The sequence below is a fragment of the Rattus norvegicus genome, chromosome 1 (assembly GCF_021556685.1).
Source record: "Rattus norvegicus strain SHRSP/BbbUtx chromosome 1, alternate assembly SHRSP_T2T, whole genome shotgun sequence".
Classification (NCBI taxonomy): Eukaryota; Metazoa; Chordata; class Mammalia; order Rodentia; family Muridae; genus Rattus; species Rattus norvegicus.
In genome coordinates, this window is record NC_141534.1 from 125,374,680 (window position 1) to 125,393,265 (window position 18,586).

At 37.0% G+C, this 18,586-nt stretch overlaps 1 long non-coding RNA gene across 2 annotated transcripts in view; it reads right to left on the bottom strand.

Moving 5' to 3' along the window:
• LOC148007688 (uncharacterized) overlaps positions 1 to 17,909 on the bottom strand; it is a 49,955-nt gene extending 32,046 nt beyond the window's left edge. For both annotated transcript variants that reach the window (XR_015646699.1, XR_015646704.1), the window contains exons 1-3: positions 17,844 to 17,909; positions 9,821 to 9,850; positions 8,518 to 8,596 (exon numbers count right to left, since the gene is read on the bottom strand). This is a non-coding gene — a long non-coding RNA (uncharacterized LOC148007688). The remainder of the gene's footprint in view (positions 1 to 8,517; positions 8,597 to 9,820; positions 9,851 to 17,843) is intronic.
• Between the last annotated feature and the right edge of the window lie 677 nt (positions 17,910 to 18,586).

Here is an 18,586-nt window from a genome sequence, read left to right on the forward strand (position 1 = left end):
ACTTTTTCGTATCAAAAATCAGCTGATGAAGCTTGCTGGCTGGCCTATCTTGAGATGAGTAAAGATCAAAATTTTACACACACACACACACACACACACACACACACACACAAACACCCACACACACACACACACACACACACACACACACAGAGGGGAATTGCTCAACATCTTCCTCTGAGATATATATGTCTAAAAGTTTGGGTGCCTTACTTGCTATGGTTTCTCTCTGTATACTAAGCCTTTCATTGTGCTGTGTACCTACAGTTTCCATAGTTTTCCATTTCTTATCCTTTTATTCTTCAAATATAAATTCATTCATCTAGTGACCCATAATTGACCACTGACATGCTTGTTTCACTGGTTTCATGAAGAATTCAAAGATCTTTCTTTTCATCTGTAGGCTGCTAGCAGAATACTTCCTTACTGGAAGCTATGATGAGGGTCTCAAAGTCCACAATAAAAATCACATGCCTACCCTTAACAAGGCCACACCTCCTACTGCCACAACTTGGGATGAGCTTATAAAAACCATCACACTTCACTCTCTGTTCCCATAGGCATATACAAACTTTGGGTCTCTGTGGAAGATACCTAAATATAGCATAATGCAAAATACATTTAGTCCAACTTCAAAATTCCCATAGTCTATAGCAGTTTCAATAATGTTAAAAGTCTAATGTTCAAGGTTTCTTCTGAGATTCATCCAATCACTTAACCGTAATTTCCAAAGCAAGACGGACAACCAGCCAGACAACATTCAAACTCTGGATCTTCATTTCTCATGTAAAAGTGGTCTCCAGACTTTCAAATACTTTATTCTTTCTTGTCTGCAACAAACTTCTTTCTCCTGGGCTGATTCTACACCAAGTTTCTCATGAGATAGTCTATGCCTCTGGTATCTAAAAAATTTTGGGGTGTCCAAGGAAACTACAATGTTACAGATTTTGTTACAATGTCTGGGTTCCACCCACAATTTAATAGACTTCTACAAAGGATTGGCCTCAGTTCTCTAGATCTACAGACGACAGTACTCTAAGCTCAGACTGATCCGCTGCACTGCCACTGATGTTCTTGGTGATCAGCTCAGGGTACTGGTATGTCCAATATTCAGGGGTCTTTGTTGCAACTAGTCTTCACCAACAGCCTCTCATAGGCTCTCTTCATGGTGCAAAGCCACAAATCTGTTTCATGACTCCTTCAGTCCTGGGCTGTCAACTACGATTGAGGTTGCACCTATACCAATCGCCTTTTCATGGTCTCTTACAGTGCCAAGCTTCAGCTCTTCTCCATGACCGCTTCATGCCTTCAAAACCAGTGCCACCTTGGTGACTCTTACACATTACCAAGTACAGCTGCAGCACTACATACATGCTTGGCTATCCATGAAATACAATTTCTTTGTGCCCTCAGAAAACACTTTCGAGAAGATTTCCCCTAAGTGATGATGGTCTATTCTTAATCTGTTATCCCCAGCTAATCACCATCAATTGTCCCATTAGCCCCTTCTATTTTTCACCCTAAGGCCAGAGCCACATGGCTGAAACTGCTATGTACTGCTGCTTTAGTGGACTGGAACATGGTCACCCTTATTCTATTACCGGCCTCTGTTTTCAGACTCCTTTTCTTTCTAAGCTTGGCTTTCCTGGAAATTGCTCTGTAGATTGATCTTGAACTCAAGATGTTCATGGCTCTGTCTCATACAATGTTGGGATTAAAGGCATATACCACCATGCCTGGATTTAAAATTTTCTTCACCTAGACTCTGCTTTATCCTAGCCTGGCCTTGCATTTAGAGATCCTTCTGGCTTTGAGTCCTGGGATGAAAGGTGTGTACCACCATGCTTGGATCTAAACTGAACTAGGTAAGATCTTGACTCCAAATTGCTCAGTCTGTTATTTCCTAGAACGTAGAGTTCAGGTCCATTTCACTTTCTCATTTCCCTTTAAAACTTGAACCATCTATTTCATTTTTTTTCTTTCTAAATTTGCTGCATTTGTTCAAAATGCTGTTCATGAGACTGAACCACAGAACAAATAATCTGCTGGGTTTTTTGGAGATTTCCTTTGTCAGTGCAATTAATATAAACCTGTTTCCCTTAGCCAAAGGGAGATTATCCAGACAAGGGCAAAAAAGCAGCCACATTCTTCCCCAAAATATTACAAAAAATTCTTTCAAGGCTACATTCTAAAATTCTATTCCACTGAAAGCTCTTCAACCATTTCTGTACAGTTCCAATCATTCTCAGGATCAAAGTCTACTGCCTACCTACTAGGACAGCGCATTAAGTCCAACTTAAAGCTTCCATTGATTTCCAAAGTCCCCAAATCCTGATTCTTACAAGGAAAAAAAAAGCATGGGCATGCCTATCACAGCAATACCCCAGTTCCTGGTACCAACTTGTATCTTAGGGTTTTACTACTGTTCACAGACACCGTGACCAATGAAAGTCTGTTTTTTAATTCTTTAATCTTTTTTTAAAAATATTTCAGCCATTATTCACCTCCCAGTCTGGCATCTGACTGTTCCTCATCCCACACCTCCTTCATTCCTCTGTTTTCAAGAGGATGTCCCTCCAGGACCACCGTAACAGATCTTCCCTCTCCGTGGCCCCTAGGTCTCTTGAGGGTTAGTTGCATCTTTTCTCACTGATTCCAGACCAGGCCGTCCTCTGCTGTATATGTATTTTGGCCTCATATCAGCTGGGGTTTGCTTCCTGGTTTGTGGCTCAGTGTCTGAGCAATCTCCGGTTATATGAGACTCCTGATCTTCCTATAGGGTCACCCTCCTCCTCAGCTTCTTCCAGCTTTTCCCTAAACCAACCAGGGGGGTCACCAGTTTTAGTTCATTGGTTGGGTATAAATATCTGCATTTAACTCAGCTGCTTGTTGGTCCTTTTGGGGGGCAGTCATGCTATGCTCCAGTTTATAAGTACAGCACACAGTAGTATCAGAAATAGTGACAGACCTTGGGGTATACCTTGAGGTGTATTCAATTTGGCCTATCACTGGACCATCTTTGCCTCATGTTCTTCTCCATTTTGTCTCTGCAGTTATTTCAGACAGGAACAATTCTGCACAAACTTTTGTGACAGTGGGATGGCAAACCCAATCCACCTACTGGATGCCCTGTTTTTTCTACTGAAAGTGGACTCTACTAGTACCCTCTCCCCGTTATTTGGCATTTCATCTAAGTCCACTACCATTGAGTCCTGAGAGTCTCTCACTTCCCTGGTCGTTGGTACATTCTAGAAGTTCCTCCAACCTCCCACCTATCCAAGTTGCCAGTTTCCAATGTTTCTTCTGGCCCTCAAGACTTCAACCTTGTCCCCCCACATATCTCATCATATCTCAATCTTCCCCTTCCTGTCCCCTTTCACACCTTAGTCCTTCCCTGCCTTCCCCTGTAATTGTTTCCTTCTTCCTCTCAAGTAGTACTGAGGCATCCTTACTTGGACCACTTGACTTGTTAACCTTCTTGAATTTTGTGGATTGTATCCTGGGTATTTTTTAGGTTTTTTGGTTTTTTTTTTTTTTTTTTTTTTTTTTTTTAATGGGGCTGGGGACCGAACCCAGGACCTTGCGCTTCCTAGGTAAGCGCTCTACCACTGAGCCAAATCCCCAACCCCGGGTATTTTTTTTTTTTGCTAATATCCATGAAAACCAGATACACTGAATTAAATAGAAGAGAAACTATTAAAGAACCTGGAACTTGCTGCCACAGTGGAAAATTTCCTGAACAGAATTCCAGTGACTCAGACTCTAAGATCAATAATTGATGAATGGCATGTCATGAAACTGTAAGGCAAAAGACATAATCAATAGGGAAAATCAGCAACCTATAGATTGGAAAAATGTTTTCACTAATACCAAATCTGATAGAGCGCTGATATCCAAAGTATATAAAGAACACAAGAAGCTAACCACCAAGAAACAAACAACCCAATGAAAAATGGAGTACATAACACAGAATCCATAGTAGAGACTTCTTGAATGGCTAAGAAGCACTTAGAGAAATCTGCAAAGTTCTTAGTGAACAGGAAAATAAAAATCAAAACCACCCTGAGATACTTCATTACCCCAACCTGAATGGCTAATGAAAAAACGCAGGTGGTAGCACATGTTGGGGAGGGTATGGAAAAAAGAGGAACATTACTCCATTATTGGAGGGATTACAAGCTGCTACAATCAGCAATCAATAATCTAAGCTATTAAGAATGAGGATTCCATGGATTTTGCAGACAAATAAAGGGAACTAGAAAATATCGTCCTGAGGGAAGTACCTCAGACTGAAAATGAAGTACATAGTATGTACTCACTAATAAGTGGATATTAGCCAAGGCAAGTTTTATAAAGGACACAATTTAATTGGGCCTCATGTACAGGTTCAGAGGTTCAGTCCATTATCATGAAGAAAGGAGCATGGCAGTACCCAGGCAGTCATGGTGCCAGCAGAGGTGTTAGTTCACTATCTTCATCTAAAGGCTGCTGGCAGAATACTGGCTTCCAGGCACCTAGGACAAGGGTCCAAAAACCACACCCTCAGTTACACACCTATCCAACATGGCCATACCTTTCTGGGATATATATATATATATATATATATATATATATATATATATATATATATATCATCATCATCATCATCATCATCATCACAGAAACTTTTCTTAAAAGGTAATCGATAAGGGGAGACTTCAGGATATGCAAACTGTTGGTAAAAGTATTAAGAAAATCCAGGATCATGTAGGTATTAATTACTCTCCTACTCCAGGTGCGATTATCACTCACTTCTGCTGTACTTAACGTTATATTTATATGCAATATAGAGCTAGATTATTATGTATGAATGTTTAACAATAAAGACCACAGCATGAATAACAGAAGTAACAGTAGTAATTTAGAGAAGTAAATATCCTATCTACCCACAGATTCCTTGTTTGTGTCCTTGCATATATCCTCAATATTGACTATGTTAATTCCTTTGCATGTTCAGTTTTTTATATATTTTGAAGTATTGAATGTATAGGGTAATAATAATTTATTCTTATTTAAGATTAAGTATTTTTCTTTTTTATAGCTTATTTCTTTTCAAAATTTACCAAAAATTGATCCTAAGTAACATTATTTTTAATGGGTATGTGTAAATAAGAATTCTGATTGAAAAATTATTTTGTATTAATGTTTAATACAAATGTATTAATGTTAATAATGTATTAAGGCAATTTCAGTATGAAGGTGTTAGTGCAAATTTTGGATCTAGAAAGTTGTGAATAAATAAATAAATTAATGTGAAAAAAAGAGGTGATTTGAGTGAAAATATATAGTCATGCCTTGCAATGAAAGCTGGAGATGGAAAAGTGACAGGTACTCAGTTTTCCAATGCAAGCCACTAATAAGTCAAAACATACCATCCTTGGCTCCTTATAGCAATAAGTCTATGTGTTTTCTGAAGGAAACCCAAAGAATCATCTTAAAGAAAAAGATTAGTCAATATCCTCCACAGACTATTGGAGTAAACAGACTCTTTCACATAGTCCCTTGTGACAGCAAAATTCCCTACGTACAATGCTAGTTCTTCCCACTATTTCAGGAGTTTGGCAACTGAAATCATGCTTTGTTATGTACGGAACTCTGTAGACTTCAAAAAATTACTGTTTTTCAAGTCACAATTTCAAACCCTTATATAATATTGTAAGAAGTTTTTCCTGCTGTTATTAAAATACAAACAGTTATAATATTTCTATGTATGTTTCTTTTTTTGGGGGGATACTCATGGTAATATGTGACAACCTGCGCGCCTTAGAAAGTAAAACATATGTAATAAAAAATTTCAAATAAGTTAAATTGTTTCCAAAAAGTTTAAATTAGAATATATTGACCGTGTGAAGTATATGAATTGAACATGCATCACACAGTTTTAAGGAATTGACACCCATTTCCACCTGATGGTAATAGTCCTGAAAACAAACGATAAAACTGTGCATATATTACCAGGATGATGTGATACTTACCTTATGTTCACTTAGTTAATTCATATTGTTAATGCAAATGGAGCAGGGAAATGTCTTGCCATGTAAAGGCACCTGCCATGCTACCTTAGAGTTCTGAATTAGATATCTGGAAGTCTCATGGATTATACAGAACGATCTCACGAAAGGTACCTCGTTAACTTCACAGATACATTGGGGCATGTATATAGGTACACTTACATAAGAGTCATACATATATACACTCGGTGGAAAGAAGTATAATCAACAATTTTAATTAATGGAAAAATAGTAATTGTTCAAAGTTTTAGAATTTGTGTTAATTTAGTATCTTCCTTTCTGTGTTTTTAAAAAGCATTATAAAAAATTTTAATACAGAGATCAATGATAGCAGCAAACCACTTAACTGAGAATTTGACCGCCTTGGAGGGAATTAGAGGAAGGATTGAAAGAGTTGAAGGAACTTGCAACCTCATCGGTACAACAATGCCAACCAACCAGAGCTTCCAGCGATTAAACCACTCCTGAAAGACTATACATGGACTGACCCAGGGCTCCAACTGCATATGGAGCAGAGAATAGGCTTGTGGGGCACCAGTGGAATGGGAAGCCCTCGGTCCTACCAAGGTTGGACCCCCAGAGCAGGAGAATATGGGGGATACAGTAAGGGGAAAGTATGGGGGAATGCCTGTAAGGGGGAGGGAGACAGGATGGGGGCTTATGGAAAGGAAATCGGGAAAGGGAATAACATTTAAAATGTAAGTAAAGAAATTTATCTAATAAAAAAGTAATTTTAATTTGGCATCTCAAATATTTGTAATTGTTTGTGTAATAGTACATTTAAAAAAAGGAGTGACCCAGTAAGCTGTCATTGGTTGTATGTGAACAGTCAACTCTTTATTGAATTGTGCCTTATTTCTGGACTTTGAATTCTGATCCACTGATCAAAGGTGAATATAAATTATGTAGATAAATTCTGTAACTTATAAAATAAGTATTTGGTATATTTTAAGTGCATATTATTATTTTTGTCATGTTGACTCAAGTTGAGCTTTCTGGAATTAGAAAACATCAGTTAAAGTATGTCTACCAGTTTTCCTGTGTACAAGTCGGTGGGGTCATTTTCTTAAATGATGATTGATGGGGGAGGAACCAGCCCACTGCGTGTGGTACCTCACCTGTTTAGGGGATCCTGGTGTGTATTAGGAAGGATTCTGAACTACCCACAGGAAGAAAACTGGTAAGCAGCAACAACGCTTCTGCTTAAGCTCCTGCTTCCAGTTCCTACCCTGAGTAAATGCATCATCTTCTCTCACTCATGAAGAGTGACTTGAGAATTTAAAGAAAAACAAAAGAAAATATTTCTTTTACTCATGCACTGAAAATTATTAGTGATAGATCTGCAATTCAAAGGTTAGGTCTATAGGAAATCAAGATTACATAGATTGTTGTGAATACCTTCTGGGACAAAACCTTATATGTTATGCAATGAATCAGACAGTGAAGCTCAAGAATATATGGATTATTAAATACAAATTTCATTGAAAGATTAAGATTAATTTTGTAGGGGTCTTGGTTATAAAGCCAAAAATCATCTACAAATAACAGACTAGTGTAATTATTTTGATTCCCCCCCTTTTTTTTATTAACTTGCGTATTTCTTATATACATTTCGAGTGTTATTACCTTTCCCGGTTTCCGGGCAAACATCCCCCTAATCCCTCCCCCTCCTCTTCTTTATGGATGTACCCCTCCCCATGCTCCCCCCATTGCCGCCCTCCCCCCAACAATCACGTTCACTGGGGGTTCAGTCTTAGCAGGATCCAGGGCTTCCCCTTCCACTGGTGCTCTTACTAGGATATTCATTGCTACCTATGAGGTCAGAGTCCAGGGTCAGTCCATGTATAGTCTTTATGTAGTGGCTTAGTCCCTGGAAGCTCTGGTTGCTTGGCATTGTTGTACTTTTGGGGTCTCGAGCCCCTTATATGAAGATAAGACCACATTGTTGATGGTATCTCATGTTTCATACTCCGTACATTAAGAAACATCCAAGCATGAACTATTATTTTTTTCTGTCAGCTCTCTTAATACTACATGGAAGTGCTATTCAGGTTATTAGCAAGATTAAAGATAGTGATTTTTTACCTATTGCTCGACATTGCAGGCTACACTCATGACATGAGAAGTAAAATGTTCCAAAAGTACAGTACCAGTGAAACTGTTTATAGGACCAAGCGACCACTTTCTTTATAGCAATTGAGGCTTCCATCAAAGGTTAAAAAATGAAGCATGGCACTACAAACATAGTTAAAAAACATGTCGAGGGACGTTGTAGGTCCTAGCATAAAATTATGTGAGGCTATTTTAAATGGTCATTTTCACACACAAAAATATATATTTCTGATTATATCCAAGAATTTGTGCTGTTCTCAGGGATTGTTTAGAAATAATTCTTGTTGCATTCATTGTCAGTCTATAATAAATGAAAAACCATTAAAAATTCCAATTACAATAAATGTGTACTCACCAATAGTTTGATCTTATGACATTCACATTGATGGCTGCTGGATGAGCAGGTGTCACCTTTTTGTTCAGAACTTTGACCACTGGTAAGGATATAGAGAACATATTTTTACGTAAGTCATGTAATATATAAAAAAAGCCAAAATTTTAGTAAGTGGAGATTTGTATTAATGATAATACTTTGGAACAAGACAAGGATGTTCACTCATCCCATTACTTATTGCAGTTTTAGGAAATGCAAGAATTATTGAAAGAAAAATAATGAAGAAGAAAAATGTGATACAGATGGGAAAGTCAGATGTTAGGATATCTTCATTTGAATATGATTATATATATATATATATATATATATATATATATATATTACCCTTAATTTTCAACTGGACACCTCTTCCTACTCTTACACCCAGGAAAGTTGATAGGATTACAATTTAACGCAGAAAATTTGATAGTCTTCATATACAACAATGATACTACTTTAAGATGATACTACTTAAATGTCATAATAAATTATTACATTGATCAACTGAATAGAAATGATGACTCATGTATAACCGTACACTGGTACAGTCATCTAATTTTGAAAAAAAATGAAAAAAAATACTAAATGTTTCTTATTAACCTGGATAGCTGCAAATAGAAGAATGAAAATATATCTTTATTGATTACCATCTTAAACTCGACTGCAAATGGTTCAAGGACTGTACCATAATACCTGATGCCCTGACACAAAACTATAAAACCTCGTTACATGCACCACATTCTCCAAGTCTTAGCTCTGGTTTGAAATTAATGACAGTATAAAGAAAAACATCCCAGACAGGAAGAAATGTCAAAACGAATTAGTGACAATTTTCTCACAACAATGTAAGGATATCTAAATTTTTCTCCTTGTCCATGAGCTGTGCTATTATTTGGAGACAACATGGACAGAAATTAGAGTAAATAAATATATTGAGCTGTCAGGCCAAGTTACATAGACTAGGACATTTTTCTGTCTTAGCGTCCATAATGACCCTGACTCCTAAAGATCTCCACTGATTAAATCATAGCTTGATATTTCCCCCTTCTCTGGAGAAGGGGGAAATTTATCAGTTTGATAAATTCCAGTGACAGAGAATATTCTAGGTAGTTTGACCTCAAGAGAATATAAGAAAATATATCAAATTTTACAAAACTCACATTTGAATTTAGAAGTATGAAACATACTATCATTCATAGTTGGAAAAAGAAGATATAGGTGGAAAGTTAAGCTTTTACATGAAGAAAGGAGAACCTTAAATATTTGGACGAAGAGTGTTACTCACCTGTAGAATAATTGTCAAGCTTGTACAAAGCTGTGGAGTTTAATCCATGAAAGCATAGAAACAAGAAGAAAGAAAAAAGGCAACAAATAAACAAACATATATGCTAACTCTGATTTTCATTCTTTTTAAATAAGTGTTTTTATTAAACAATTTTATTTATTTACATTCCAAAAATTGCCTGTTTTCCCATTCCTCCAGCATGATTTCTTTACACCCCCCCCACTCCCCTCACCACCTCTGAGATGGTGCTCCTCCCTTACATCATCAGCATTCCTCTTTCCTGGGGCATCAAGTATCTACAGAACTTAGCACATTCTTTCCCAAGGAGGGAAAGAATGAGACTCAGAGCTCTGAGTCTCATGTCCCTGAGACCACAAATGAGCCCATGAGTGCTCCTCGATTCTTGGCTTAATCTCTGGAAACTCTGGGGTGTCTGGGTGAGTTGACACTGCTTTTCTTCCTCTTGTGTTTGTTTTAATAAAATTCAGCTCAGGATTATTATTTTTCATGATGATTGTACTTTTTCATATAAAATTATATTTAATAAAATAACTTTTGATTGCACAAGCACCTACCAGCTTTTACACCTGAGTATGTTTCTTTTTCTTTTATTTAATATTATTTTATTTACATTTTAAATGCTATCCTCTTCATTTCCACTTGCTTCTATGGGGATGCTCCCTCACCCATCTGCCCACTCCCTCCCACCTCCCAACCCAGTCATTCATTCCCCTACACTGGGGCATCTAGGAATAAGTGCCTCTCCTCCCATTGATGCCATACAAGGCCTTCCCCATAATATTTCTTATACCTCCCCATTTTCAATAGCCAAAGAGACTCCCTAGTACTTAAAAATTTTCCATCCCCTATTCTTTTTACTTTTTTCTTGGCCATAAATATATTCCCAATGAACTATGAAGTACTCAGATAAAACTTCTATCTTCAATTTTTGAAAAGGATGATAAAAACATTTTGTTATTATTTGTTAACTGTAACCCCATTAAATTCCAAGCACACACCATTTACCTGGGAATCTATCCCATATGAATTCACCAAGCCCCAACTCTTGCTGATGCCAAAAGTGCTCGCTGCCAAGAGCCAGATATAGCTGTCTCTGGAGAGGCTCTGCCATTGTCTGTCCAATACAGACGTGGATGCTTTCAGGCAACCGTTCAACTGAGCACAGGGACCCAATGGAGAATTTAGGAGAAGGATTGAAGGAGCTGAAGAGATTTGCAGCCCCATAGGAAGGACCATAGTATAATCAAACCAGGCCTGTTAGATCCCCCAAGAACTAAACCACCAACCAAACAGTCCACACGGAGAGATCTACTCCAGCTGCAAATGTAGCAGAGGATGGCCTTATGAAGCATCAATGGGAGGGGTCCTTAGTTTGGGACAATTCAATGCCCTAGCATAGAGGAATATTATGGTGGTGAGGCAGGAGTGGGCAGGTGGGTGTTTGAGCATGCTCATAGAATCAGGGAGGAGTGGAGATGGGACAGGGAGCTTGCGCAGCGGAAATTGGGAAAAAATAAAGATGTCAAAAATTACGATCATGAAACTTGTCAAATATAATTTTAAAAATAAACTCAAAATGCTTTTTTTTTAAAAGAGAGAGACACATGTTTAATACACTATACTAGAAAATTGTTGTGATTCCAGTCCAGAGAATTCTGAGATGAATTCACAGCATATAAATTGATGTAGTACCCAATCAAAAAAAAAAACTCTATGGAATCTGCATACTTCTTGGTACCCACTCCAATAATTTCCCAAATGAAACACATGGACACACATGCAGACACACACACACACACACACACACACACACACACACACACACACACACACAGCCTTTCTATATTGATATGCCTAGAATAACTTAATGGTTTCGCGACTTACTAACCTCCATTTGGCTAACTCACCTCCTTCTGATATTCTCAAATTATTACTTACTAAAATCTACATTTCACCTTTGCTACTTTGGACACAGTCAGGCAGTCCTCTTGAGGTGGCTGTTTGCTGGCTCGAACATGGCTGCTATGCTCTCTGGTCCTGTACCGTCTCAGACATGGAGTCTTTCTTTTTCCTGGCATGGGGGTTCTCCCTCTTTCCCCTCCTTGTCTCAGTGGCTCCTGCATCCTAAAAGTCAGACCTAGGTATGCCTTTCTCAGTCATTGACTCCCTGCAACTTTCTTTACCAATCAGATTCAAGTGGGTGCAGGTTCCTGCTGTCAAATGCAGACATGGGATTCTCATGCACAAAATTTTGGGAAACCAAATTAATATAATATGAGCTGCAATAGGCCAAACCCACTACATAAACTAATGTCTGAAAAGTAAATATAGAAACAAGCAACGTAAAAATTACTGTTGGAGTATGTAGAATCTTACCAATCGCAAGGATGATACATGTAGGTTTAATATTCATATTCTGAAATAAATTATCCGTTGTTTAAAGATTAATTTCAAATGTATTTGTGTAATTTATCATTTAGTAATTTGCATGTTACTTTCTTTTTACCTCTGCTAATCTTATACTACAATAGTAATAAGATCAGTGAGAACGTTCTTGTTGTTTCTCCTATGCATGCATGCATGTTTGTGGGTGGGTATGTCTGTGTCTGTGAGTGTGTTGAACATTCCTTAATATATTACATATTATTATTATTCAGACAGTTTTTTGATATTTGACAATATTTTTAATTGGAAGAACTGATATATTATTAGATATGATCTAAGACATCAATAATTTTAGAAGTCAAGAGTATAAAGCCGAAAGATGATAAATTCAGTGTTAGTACAGACTACATAAGAGCAAGAGCAGGCAACAAAGAAAGACTTGAGTGATGGCTAATTTTGTTTCTCTATTTGACATTAATTGCCTAGAGGCTTATTGTACCTCTTACCCTAGCTGCCATAAATGTATCTAGGTTCTACTATGGTGTTCTGCTTCCCATGACATGAGGTTGACAGGTCCAAACTTGCACATGTTTTGTGCCAGTAATGACATCGTCTGTGAGGCCAATGGTATAATAGTGATGTTATGCTTGAGAGATGTTGTGGCTCTTATAGTTTGAACCACAAACTATAGAACGTATACCAGGTGGACCTAGGCCTCATCACACATAGGCAGCATATGTGCAGGTTGGTATTCATGTGGGTCCCAAAAAACTGAATCCTGCACTAGATCCAAAGTTGTCTTCTGTATGTAGGATATGTTCTTCTGGTTGGGCTGTGTTTCTTCCCTCAGCGTGAGAGGTAGAACCACACCTTTCAAAGACTTGAACTGTTAGTGTTGTGGGATACCTAGGCAGCCCCCACCTTCTCGGAGGAAGAGAGGGAGAATGGAAAAATGGTTTTGGAGGGGTGGTGATTCAGGAAGGGGACAGTAGGCTGAATGAAAAGGGAAGAAATAAAATATAAAATTAAAATTTAAAAAGTGACAAATGATTTTTCACATATATATGTTATTGTTGGAATAAATATATAAATATATAACGTGATAGGTCTGTATTCAATGGGAAGGAAGTGTTTAAAAACAATGGTGTAAATAGAAAGGGAAACTAGTAACAAACGAAGTGTCTTTGGGTTTTACTTCTGAGAACGGAAACCATGACCAAGGCAACTCTTACAAACATGACATTTTATTGGGGCTGGCTCACAGGTTCAGAGATTCAGTCAATAATCATCAAGGTAGGAGCCTGGTAGTGTCCAGGCAGACATGGGGATGCAAGAGTTGAAAGTTCTACCTCTATTCTGAAGACAGCTAGCAGAAGAATGTATTCCAGATAGCTAAGATGAGGCTATTAAAGACCATGCCCACAGTGACCCATCTACTCCAATGAAGCTATACCTCCTAATAGTGCCACACACTGGGCCGAGCATATACAAACCACCACAGTGAATTAAATGGTGATGGTTGAGGAAACTGAGATTGAGGAGTGAAAATAAGGGAGGATAAATATCCCTAAAGTCACTTTGAAAAAGGCATATGGAAGTAAACTTCTGCCAAAGAGGTTTCACTGTAAAAATAGACATGTAAACATATTTCAAATAGGGTTAAGAAGTAATAAGGTGATGATTTCTCCACTGGACACTATAGCCTAACAAATACATAGTCCAGTGCCAGAATTGGGTGGTCTACTTTGAATTTATTTTCCAGAGATTTCCCATATAGTCCCACCATTAAAAACCATTTTAGTTACCATAGAGAATTTGAATGTAAGACCCTATTGCTGAAGTCAACACATGCTTAAGTCAAAGAACAGACATAAATTTATCTAGCATTGACCTAAAAGCTTGATTCTACTGTGTATCTTAGAGGATAACTTTCTTATTAACAGAATGTATGAAGCAGGCTACTGCAGGAGAAATGTAATCACCACTTTTTCCAAGCTTGGAAATACATCCTGCCAATGAATTCCAACTGATACAATGATGAACTGCCTATCATGAGAAAAACCAACATTTTTAGTGGGATTTGTGTCCCAAAATGAAATCTATACTTGGCACAGTTTTCAGGAGTAGGATATTGCACCTAAACAGGGGCTTGGCAGTACTTGTACACCTACACCTATTATGGAGCTAAGACATATTAATTTAAATCAACTCATAAATAATAATCATACCTGTAAATTAGTGTACCCATGAAAAATATTCAGAGATTAGAAAATCAGGAATACAAATGAATAAACTATGAGTAGGCACAGTTTATTGTTAAAATGGGAAGGCAATGATTCTTGTTTATATTATATAAGTTCATATATGCAATTTTCAGATTCAGCACACATAGCATTTTCTATGTTAAACTATGTGGCATAGAATTAATAATATACACAAAATAGTTGATAGATTCCGTAAATGTATTGGACACTTCTTTCCATGGATCCATGATTAATAAATAATAAAAACAATGTATACAGAAGAAAGAGCCATCCTGATAGACATTAATGCTTTTGTGAGCTTATGTGGGGGAAGGATAACAGCAAAAGCAATGGGAATGATGCATCATGATTCCAAATTTCTAGCACCAATATACTATGTCAGTTTTATGATGTTTCCCTTGACCATTTGTGGGTATTCCTTGAAAAAAGAGAGCTCACATTGTTGAAATGCATAAAATAATACTAGAAAACAAGTAATACTGTAATTAATCATTTTGTTGTACAGCAGTTTCTTTATGTGGCATTAAATATTCTCTTAGTCCTCTGACAGTGTACAAAAATAGCAAAATAGGTAGATTCAAAATTCTTAACATCACTAAAATAAGACAATTTTGGTTTTAGGTGTTATTTAAATTTCGGTTCAATCCATGAGTTACATTCTTACTAGAGAAGAGTCTTAGGAACTAAATGCTCCAAATTAGAATTTTATAAACAATGCTTTAATGAATTCTCATCCACTTCTTATATATGATTTTGAAAGCCATTTTACAGTATGGAGAATAATTTCTCTAGGGAAAATAAATCTGTGAGACAACTAAGGTTGAAAATGAGAGGACTACTTCGAGAAGCAATACTGTAGCTAAATAAAAATTAAATTTCAGACAATATCTATGATCTTGTGAGATTCAAAAAATTATCAGGATATTTGTAATAATTATTTCATCCTCACATGTTTTTCTTTTTATTTTTTCCCAATTTTTATTAAATTGGATATTTCTTATTTACATTTCAAATGTTATTCCATTTCCCAGTTCCCTGTCCATCAGACCCCTAACTCCCCCTCTCCTTCTCTGAATATAGGAATACAGTAATATAGGAGTAGTCAGCAGCAGGAACCTTCTGGTTTCTGCATGTGCCAAGAACTGTACTGTCCAGGTCCCACAGCTCCCTGCAACCAAATCCCTTGGGGGAGAGAGCTGGACACTCAGAAGTGTGGACAATCCTGAGAGCTCAGATAAGACAACTAATTCTTCCCACATTCCTGACCCTAGAGGAATGCCTAGCCCCTTCAGTACACGCTGGGCATAGGCACTTAGGAGCAGTCAGGGGGAGATATAGAGACAAAGTTTGGAGCAGAGACTGAAGAAATTGTCATTTGGAGCCGGCTCCACCTGGGGATTCAGCCCATATACCTATAGCTACCAAATCCACACAGTATTGCTTATGCCAAGAAGTGCATCCTAAGAGAAGCCAGCTATAGCTATATTCTGAAATGCTCTGACAAAGCATGGCGAACTCAGAGAAAATTGCTTGCAGCTAACCATTGAAATGAGATTAGGGTCCCCAATGGAGGAGACAGAGAAAGGAATGAAAAAGCTTAAGGGTGTTGCAACCCCATAAGAACAATACCAACCAACCAGAGCTCCCAAAGAGTAATTCACCATCAGAAGAGTACTCATGGACAAACCCATGTATTCAGTGGCCTATGTAGCAGAGGATGGTTTTGGTGGGGACCAAAGGGTGGAGAATCCCTTGGTGCTGCCATGGCTGGACCCTCAGTGTAGGGGAATGTCACGGCAGGGCGGTTAGAATGGGTGGATGGTTTGGTGGGGAACACCCTCACAGAAGAATGGGCTATGGTAAGGGTTAGGGGGTTATATCCAGGAAACCTCGAAAGGGAATAACATTTGAAGTGTAAATAAAAAACTATTCAAAAATAAATCAATAAGTAAATAAATAAATAAACAAATAAATAAATAAAATGAAAGTTGAGAACCATTAGACTGTCGTGTTTTATGTGTGTATAAAATCAACTGCTCATTGAATTGTGCTTTCTGTCTGGACTTTGAATTCTTATCCACTGGTCAAAAATGCATAATTATTATGTACATACATTCTATAATATATAAAATATGTGTTTGATACTTTATATGTGCATTTTATTCTGGAATTTTTCTCAACTTTACTCAAGTTGAGTTTTCTGTAATTAGAGAACATCAGTTGAACTGTATCTACCAGGTAACCTGATTAAAAATCTGTAGGTCATTTTCATAATTGTTGATTGATATGAGAGGACCCAGCCCCCTTTGTGTGGCCCTGTACCTGGTTAGGGTTTATTGGTGTATATAAGGAATCATTCTGAACTACCCACAGGGAGCAAACTGGTAAGCAGTAGCATGGCTTCTGCCTAAGTCCCTGCTTCCATTCCCTGCCTTGAGTTAATGTCTTGTCTTCACTCCATGATAGTGTGTGACATCAGATTTTTAAGTTGAAATAGACACTTTTATACCCCAAGGAAAATATTTCTTTTACTACTGTACTAAGTATCATTTGTGACAATTCTGCAATCTAAATGTTAGACTTATAAGAAATCAAGATTACATAGAGTTTTGTGGATACTTTCAGAAAAACAAAGAATTACACCTGATGCAATGAATCAGAGAGTGAAGAGCAAAACTATATATCTTAATAAATACAAATGTCATTGAAGATAAAGATTACTTCTGTAGGATTTATTGCTCATAGAAACCAAAAAACCATGTAAAAATAATAGGCTAGTAGAATTCCTTTCTCTTCCTCTTAAAAATATGATGACATTGTTGAAGCTATCACATATTTCATCTGCTGGTCATAAAAATCAAGCTTTAACTAACTAGAAAATTATTTCTGTTAGCTATATTGAATACTAATATAGAGTACTATTCAATTGCTAGCAAAACATGATGATTTGTAGCTATTGAAGGACATTGCAATCTACAATAATGACATGTGAGGCAAAATGTACCAATGGTGAAATAGCACTGAGACTGTTTATAGGCCTAAACAACCACTTTATTGCAGTTGAGGCTTTCTTCAAAGTGTGAGGAATCAGTCCTGGAACTGCAAACATAATTAAAATGCATGCTGAGGGAACTTTTAGGTCCCAGAATAAAATCATTTGATGCTATTCTAAATGGTCAGTTTCACACACACACAAATACATCTTTTATTATATCCAGTAGTTTTTGCCATTCTTAGTGTTTGTTTACATGTAATTAATGTTGCATTTAGTGTTGATCATTACACAAATGAATAGCCACCAGAAACTTCAAGTACACTCCCAATGTGTACTCATCTATTGTTCAGTCACATACCTGGGCTCGCTTAGCACTGATGACTGCCTGATGCACGAGGGTCACTTTTCTTTAGAAATGTAGCCACTGGTAAGGATACAGAGAACATATTTTGAATTAAGAGAGACAATATATGACAACATCAGAGCCAGAATTACATATATGGTGACGAATATTAATAACATTTTGGAACAAGACAAGGATGTTCATTCTTTTGCCTACTTATTATATTATTAGGAGTCAATTCAAGGGAAAGAGTGAAGGAGAAAAATGTAACAAATATGGAATATCAGTGGTTAAATATGTTCATTTGAATATTATCTTATTTTATATGTAAATTTTCCTTAATTTTAAACAAGAAACCTATTGCTACTGATGGACCCTACAAAGATAACAGGATAAAAATTTAGCACAAAATAATTCAGTAAGTTTCATGTATAACAAAATTACTATTTAAGAAATCATAGAAAAACATGCCATTCACAAACCATGTAAGCACACATGCACACACACCCACACATGAACACACACACATGCAAAACGTAAAAGGGTATGCTGACAATTCAGGAAAGTAAAAATATTAAAGAAATTTCAGGATAAAATTCCTCCATGGTTATGGGATAACAGAGCTATTTATTACATTACAAATGGCATTCTTCCAAAAGCAATTCACACATTTAATGTAATCTCCAACCAAAATTTTTCATACACAATTAAAAATGTAATTGTAATTTCATATGGGAACAAGAAGTTTCACTTTGGTC